The 7,258-nt window shown below is 53.7% G+C and overlaps 1 protein-coding gene across 5 annotated transcripts in view; it reads left to right on the forward strand.

Annotated features, from left to right (window-relative positions):
- Nucleotides 1-1,803: 1,803 nt before the first annotated feature.
- The window catches only part of PPARA (peroxisome proliferator activated receptor alpha), a 53,902-nt gene continuing 48,447 nt past the window's right edge, over nucleotides 1,804-7,258 (forward strand). For 2 of the 5 annotated variants that reach the window (XM_081310530.1, XM_081310534.1), the window contains exons 1-2: nucleotides 1,805-1,987; nucleotides 3,103-3,184. The gene's annotated coding sequence lies outside the window, so the exon portion shown is untranslated. Of the gene's footprint in view, nucleotides 1,988-2,008; nucleotides 2,573-3,102; nucleotides 3,185-5,995; nucleotides 6,133-7,258 lie in introns of those variants that run through there. The other 3 variants (XM_081310531.1, XM_081310533.1, XM_081310532.1) reach the window with 3 other exon arrangements.

The raw sequence follows: 7,258 nt of genomic DNA on the forward strand, positions 1-7,258 counted from the left end.
GTGGTTTCTCTAAAGAAACCCACTGTTCCCCAGAGACAGCAGATATGGAGCTGGTTCTGGCCAGGCTACTCCATGAGAGAAGCCCTGAGCTTCTCTCTTCCTTCAGGAAACCCAGGAAGGCTGGCTGAGAGCACGTGACAACCAAATGTTTCCTCCCTAAAACCTTGGGAGCCCCAAGAACCCAAGAATGTAAATGTTCTGTGACTGGTGAGTGTACATGACCACTCTGTTGAGCCCTGTACACCCTTGGTCCTTGTCCGTACATGTTTGCTAGCTCTTTCCAACTGCCTAGTTGACCATCTGAGAAAAAGAGCCAACACACCGGCACATAGACTCTCCTTGGCGCCTGGGGACCTGGGGGATGTAAGATGCCATCTTTGTGCCCAGAGGTCCTCATGAGGATGCAGCTCATGGGCTCCACAGGGGCCTCCCTGACTGCTACAGCCAGGACAACAGGTACAGCACTACCACTTGCTGGGTAAACAGACAACGCTGCTGCCTGCCCACCTATGATATCCAGGATATAACATGTACAGGTCACTTTGCAAACTCTGATACACAAACATTAGCTATCACTAGCTAGCATATGCAATAAAAGTTGGGCTTGCCAGTGGGCAAGCTCAAAGGTTATGTGGGTATCTGGAGGGCGGGGCAAAGTTCACCCCAGGTATGGGACTAATCAGCAAGGGTGAGTTGAGGAACTTTGTAAAAGAGCCAAGCAGGGCCTGATCTCCAGTTCCTCCAGAGTAATGGAGGCTTGTGTTTGAAGTTTTCTTCCCTTTAGGTTCTCCTGTGCACTCGTCGCCACAAATAACATAGTGGCAGACGCAGGATGAGGGCAGAGAGGAGGCCTGGCATAGCACACATTTCGTTCCCAAAGGACGGGCACCCTGCGCTGGCACGTTGACGCTTGTGCATTCCGTCCGGGAGTTCCGACCGCTCGGTCCCAACAAAGCGGCTTTGCAACGCTCTCCCCTTCTCTTCGCGATTGGCTGCTGGGCCGCGACCTCCCCTTGCGCTGGCAGAGCCCCAGCGCTTCGGCTGGGCACCAAATCAGCCCCTCACCCCAGCGCACGGAGAGGGGCGGCAAGGCTCGCCGACAGCCAGGGGCGGGGCGGGGAGGGGCGGGGGCAGAGGGTCGGAGCCTGCGGCGCCTCCCCACGCCCGTCCGCGTTGCCCTTCACCTTCTCTTCCCCCGCCCGCCACACCCGCCCTGGCACCCCCGCCACCTGTTGGCGCGTGCTCCCGGCTGGCGCTCGCGTTCTCTCTATTTTGCATCCTGGGGTTCCGGGACAAGGTTCCCTCCCCGCCGGCTCCCAGTCCAACAAGGTTCGAGACCCGCCCCTCGTCTAGACCAGCTCGTCAGGCAGACGGGAGGTGCGGGGCTCACCAAGGGAGGCGGGCCTGGCCAGCGTGGCACGGGCGCCCCGCAGGAACCGCCACCCGTCCCGCGGGCTCGCGCCTGCTACACACTTAAACTTCAGCCCCTCCCGGTGCGCTGGCCTGAGGGGTCGCGGATGCCCAGGAGCACGCAGCGACCCATCCTAGCTCTCTTCTTCCTCGCCCGGTGACCTTGGGCAGTCCCTTGGCCTCCCCAGCCTCAGTTTCCCCCTTGGTGCCACCGGCGCCCGACCCGAAGAGGGCAAGGCTGAAAGCGGCCCGCCCCCTCCCCTGCAGCAGCCAATCAGGAGCCGCCGTCCGGGGGGTGTGTCCCGCCCAGGGCCCAGGCTCGGGCCCCGGGGCGGGGCTTCCGGGGCGGTCACCAAGCGGCCGGACCCGTGGGGGACGGCCGAGGGGCGGTGCGTGTCACGGGGGCGCGGCTGGCACCGTCGCGCGGAGGCGGCGCCGGGCAGGGGCCGGGGACGCAGCGGCCCCACGGCGGGGGCAGCGGGCGGCGGGGTGGAGGCGGCCGCTTGCGCCCTGCCTGGCGCCGCCTCCCTCGGTGCGCTAGCCCCGTGGACCGGCAGGCGGCGGACCGCGGCCCCAGGTGCCCAGGGGCAGGCGGGCGGGCGGGGGTCGAGGCCCTGGCGTCCCTGGCGTCCCTGGCCCCAGGACGAAGAGGGCGGTGGACAGGGCAAAGGAGGGGCCGGACGGCGCATGCGCGTACCTTGGGGGCGCGGGTCTAGAGACCCTGGGGCGCGGGGCGAGGGCACACGCGGAGAACTTTGCGGGGCGTGCAGGGCCCACGAGGCTGTCCCGTGCTCAGTCTCTCTCGGAGCGCCGGGAGCCTGCTCTGAACTCCCGCATCCGCAGCTGTCGGGGCTCGGGGCTTCGCGGAGTTCGGGGGACCGCAGCGACGCCGGGTCCTCTGGTTGTACCCTGGGAGGGAAGGCCCACGGGCGGGGACATCCCGAGTGCCTTGTCCTCCCCCCTGCGCGGTGGAGTTTGGGCGTCACCAGCTTGGGGGGCGTTTCCCGGGACACCCCCCCCAGGGATCCCCAAGGCAAGGTAACCCTAGGCCCAGATAGATCGACCCTGGGGCTAGTGCACCCTGCGGCCGCTGCCCGACACAAACGCGTTTAGTGTCACCAGCTGCGGACCACGTTTGACGATCACTTTGCTCCCGAACGCAGTGAGCAACCCAGGGCAGCCTAGGGCAGGCTCTGTGGGGTACGGTGGCGACTGTGAAGCCGCGCTCCCAGGTTTCCCTCGTGGTTCCAGGGAAGCTTCACAGATTGATGCCCGGGATGGGAGCCGGGACGGGGTCCCGGAGAGCTCTTTGCCCACGCCCACCTCCCCACGGCCGCTCGGGGCTTTCCCCCAGGCTGGCTGGCTTATTTATTTTCTCCTTAAACATAAAGGAGGGAGGTGTGCCCACGTGTCTAGATTCCGTCCATGGTTGTGTAATGTTTGGGGCGCCGAGGGGCACTCTGGAACCCTATGGCTTGCATACCCATCTCAACCTCTGCCACTACCCTCACCCCCCAAAGAAACCAGGGACTGGCTATGGGAGGAGGGCACAGAGCTTTCCCGGGCACGGCCCCATGACCCCGATGTCGTTTTAAGAAGCAGGGTCACCGTGACTTTCCTAAGGTGGTGGAGAGTTGGGGGGCATCCAGAAAACATAGTAACCATTTCCTCCTCCGTCTTCCCACTGCCAAGGTTGAAGTTAAAGGCCCTACCTGATCGGCAAAGCCACAGTGTGTGGCAAGACACGCTGAGAACCAAGAACCTGTCACCACAGGTAAAAAGGCTTAATTTACTACTTCCAGACTGAAATATCTTGTGTTTGTTTCCCTTGCACGACAGACTGGCAGTTTGGGAGTTAATCAGCACTTTCTGATGTAATGTTAAATGCATTTTCAGTGCTTGGAAAGTAAGAGGAATGTGCACGGATTCCCTTTCGGCTCTGAATGACTTTGTCATTGCACTGGAAACATCATTTCTTTGTGACAGACTGGTTTTGTGTAGTTTAAAATGATAATGAAACTTTGAGAAATGTTATAACTTATTATTGACACCAACCAGTTAAGACCAGCGTGCTGTCTCCTAGCAGTTATCATTTTGAACATTAAGCAGATGCTTGTTGATCGGGTGGGTTGGTGCCAGAACTGCCAGCAGCCCCAGCAGGGATGACCCCAGGACACAGCAGATGATGAACATCTGGGTGGTCACCCTCCATGAAAGACAAGAAGCAATGGGCTTGGCAAATCTTGTGCAGCTACAAAGCAGAAGTAAGTTAATTGATAATAGAAAAAAAATGTTTCCTTTCCCCCCCACATCTTAAACATAAGACATGCCACAATCCCACAACAGCTCTTTTTAACTAGCTTACATCTGTCAAGACTGTAAACAGAGTGTTAAAAGTTTTATGTATGTGTGAGAGAATCAGAGAATAGAAAAGTTTTTTTTTTCTATATAGTTTTGTAACTTGCTTTTTGAATACTAGGTTAAGAGAAACAGTTCTGTGTGAAAAAGAAAATGTATTTCTGCTTTATCCTTTTAAATATCCATGTAATATTCCTTTGTGTTTAGATAGAGCGACCTTTAGTCAGTCCACAGACACACACATAGTTCGTCCCCTCTGTGCCCATTCACTGAGTAGCGGCTGGGGATCACTGCACCCATCATGAACAGTGTAACTGTCCATCTGCTTATGAAGCTGATTTTCACTCTGGAATATAGAAAAGAAACCTAATGATAATTCTCATCATATAAAAGATGAAGAAACTGGAGTGCAGAGAGGGGAGCACCGTTGGCCGCAACGTCTTGCTCTTAGTGACATCTTGCTCCATGTGCTCTTTTTTCTTGCATGCTATGAGCATTAGTGTTTTTATAATAAATATTAAGTCATTTTCTAAAACGTTCACTAAAATGTTTTACTTACTGTAAATGCATTTTAGACTTGCCAAACTTCCCTCCCCTCCTTGCTCTCCTGTGGTCCGGGTGTGTGAGTGGGTGCGCTCTTGGTGGCATGGGGTGAGTGTCTCGGGTGACCAGCATCACTGTTTCATGCCCACCCTGATTGTGTTGCGCCACACACAGAAGACGCGGCCCGTTGAGTTGTCCTTTTCTGGAATTGAGGTTCTCCACTTTTATACCTGGTTTTGGTGCTTGATATAAAGTCCATTTTTCAAATGTTTTGTAGACAGTGTATAAAATGGCATCGCTTATGTGGAACAGACTTTTGCTGTTATTTCAGCCTTATATATACATAGAACAAGCTAGATCACCTTTTAGACTATGTGGTTAGGGAAATTAAGAACAGAATTTCAATTTATAACTTGGTGATAAGAGATTTGTGGGTTTCTTTTTTTTTTTGTTGGGGGGATTTTGGTAGATTTTGTTTTATTTAAGTTTTTTTTGGGGGGGGTACTGGGGATGGAAACCAGGACCTCTCACGCGCTAAACATACACTCCAGCCCTGAGCTACATCCCCAGCGCCCAGATAGTTTAAGGTAAGACCCCGCTGGAGAAGTCCTAGCATCCAGTGGGCTGTGTGTGAAGGAACTTGCTTCTTTTCTGCATTGTTCGGGGGCTAGCATGCGTGGAGTGCCCTGCGTGCGTGGGCTGTGTTTGCAGCCTATTCTACAGGTGACTGAAGGAACCCAGTCTGGTTTGCTCTTGTTTGAAGGGGTGTGTTCTTTGCTTCTGTAGCACTTAAAGACTCTGTACCTCCTGGCAGTGATACCCTGGAGGGCCTAAAGAGAGTGCCCATCACAGGCTGCAGCCCTTACCCTCGCCAGCTTATCTGGGGATTGAACCCAGGGCCTTGTGCATGCAAGGCAAGCAGTATTCCAACTGAGCTATCTCCCCAGTCCCGCCCAAGTTGTTTTAAGACCCATATAGGGTGGAAAGAAAAGTATTTGGACATTTTTTTAAATTTTTGTTTTTGGGTAGAAGGGATTGAACTCAGGGGTCTCAACCCCTGAGCCACATCCCCAGACCTATTTTGTAATTTATTAGAGACAGGGTCTCACTGAGTTGTTCTGCGCCTGGCTAAATTGCTGAGGCTGGCTTTGAACTCACGATCATCCTGCCTTCGCCTCCCAAGCCTCTGGGACTACAGGCGTGCGCCACCGTGCCCAGCTGTGCATTTTGGTTGGCACCAGGGAGACAGGTTGAGGGTGGGAAAGGTTAGTCCTGGGTTCTGGCCCATTGGCTTCTGCCTGCAGGTGTGAAGGCCTCTGTCCACCTCCTCTCAGCAGAAGCTGGATTCTCCTCCAGGCCACTCTGGAGTGTTGCCAAGCTCATGAGCTCTGGCTCCAAACTGTGCCCATCCCAGGAGGTCCCGAGGAGGAAGGACACTGCATGCATTCTCACCCAGCAGATCTGCTGCCTGAGTTGGGTTTGCTCCCATTAATTTGTTATCTTTCAAAGACTACTGGAAAGAAACACTTCCCCTGCCCCATAAATACCCAAAACACTTTTGTTTTCAATTTTGTAGAGGTAAAGGGACATTCTCCACTGGTAAGAACCAAGTCAGCATTGAGTGGTTCCTGTTGGCTTTGAGTTTGGATGTGACCCCAGGTTTTGGTAATCATGTATCTTGCAGTGTGTCTAGATTGTGCCACAGATTGTGCCTGGTCCTGCAGGGCCCTGCTAAAATGCAGTCTCCATGCAGTCTCCCTGGATGCACAGCCAGCTGCTGTCCAGCATTGAGGCTCCTTGTCCGCCTGGTCGGACTCCCTGAGGGCAGAGTGTGTCCTGTTTGTTACAGCTCTGCTAGTCCTGTGCACTCAGTAGGTGCTTGTAAATGCTTATTGAATATGTGAATGGTTAATAGAATTTAAATCCCAAAAACTTATGGTGGGCCTCTGTGATCAGCACAGTAGTCAGCTGTGCATGGAAGCTCCTGGGGGGTGCCTAAGCTGTAGTGCACACAGCTCCAAGCCTGCAGATGACCGCTTATCCTGTCCCTCCACGGCGGGATACCCCTTGGCATTTCCCAGCTTCCCTCATGTACTTGCCATTGCAGCAGGGCTAGGAGAGTTGCAGCTGAAGTGATTCGGTTTGTAGTGGTCACTAAGTTTGGGAGGTGTTGTACATTAAATAGACTTATGAAGTGGCTTGAGGATCTGTTTAAATAAAATGCTATTTTTTTTTTCTGTAAGATCATGGATTCAAATGCCAAACAACCAACGCAGTAGGAAAGGGATACCTTGGATACCTTGGTGAGTTGGGAAGTGTGGGAATACTGTCGGTAGAGATTCCTGGGAGAGATTTGAGAAAACAGTGATCAGATGTTTCCGGTGCAGCCTGCCTCTGTTTTTTATTTGGCTCTATTTTAAGAAATTTGCAAATAAAGAGCAATAAAAATGTCTGATCTGATCCATGTGCTTGACACTTTAGGGGCCAGAAGCAAATCTTTGAAAGAGCGTAATTGGAACTGTAAGAGTCAGGAATAGAATGCAGAACTGTCTCAAAGGTTGTGAAGCCGGTTATGAGTGATTCGAGTTGAAGTTAGGGTCAAGAGTGAGGGGGCCCCAGGCGCTCTTACAGCCCCTGTAACTGAACAAGTCTGTCCTTTTGTGATAACCACACGGTGGTGACAAGTCACCAGGCATCAGCAGGAGAGCGGTCGACCCGTGGCCGCTTGACTTCCTGAACCACGCCAATCAGTGGCCAGCCTGAGGCGCACTGAAAGGCACATTTACTGTGAAGCACTCTGGCTTGTAACAGGCAGGACTGCTCCCTGGCCAGGCTGGTCTCCGTGATCTGAAAGTGATCTGAAGTTTTCTCTATCACCTGTATGTGAACTATGAGACGGCTTCCTGGAAGAATTTTTAAATGCATTTTCTGGCAATTTTCTTTACTG

The sequence above is a fragment of the Spermophilus citellus genome, assembly GCF_964194105.1.
Source record: "Spermophilus citellus genome assembly, chromosome: 10".
Classification (NCBI taxonomy): Eukaryota; Metazoa; Chordata; class Mammalia; order Rodentia; family Sciuridae; genus Spermophilus; species Spermophilus citellus.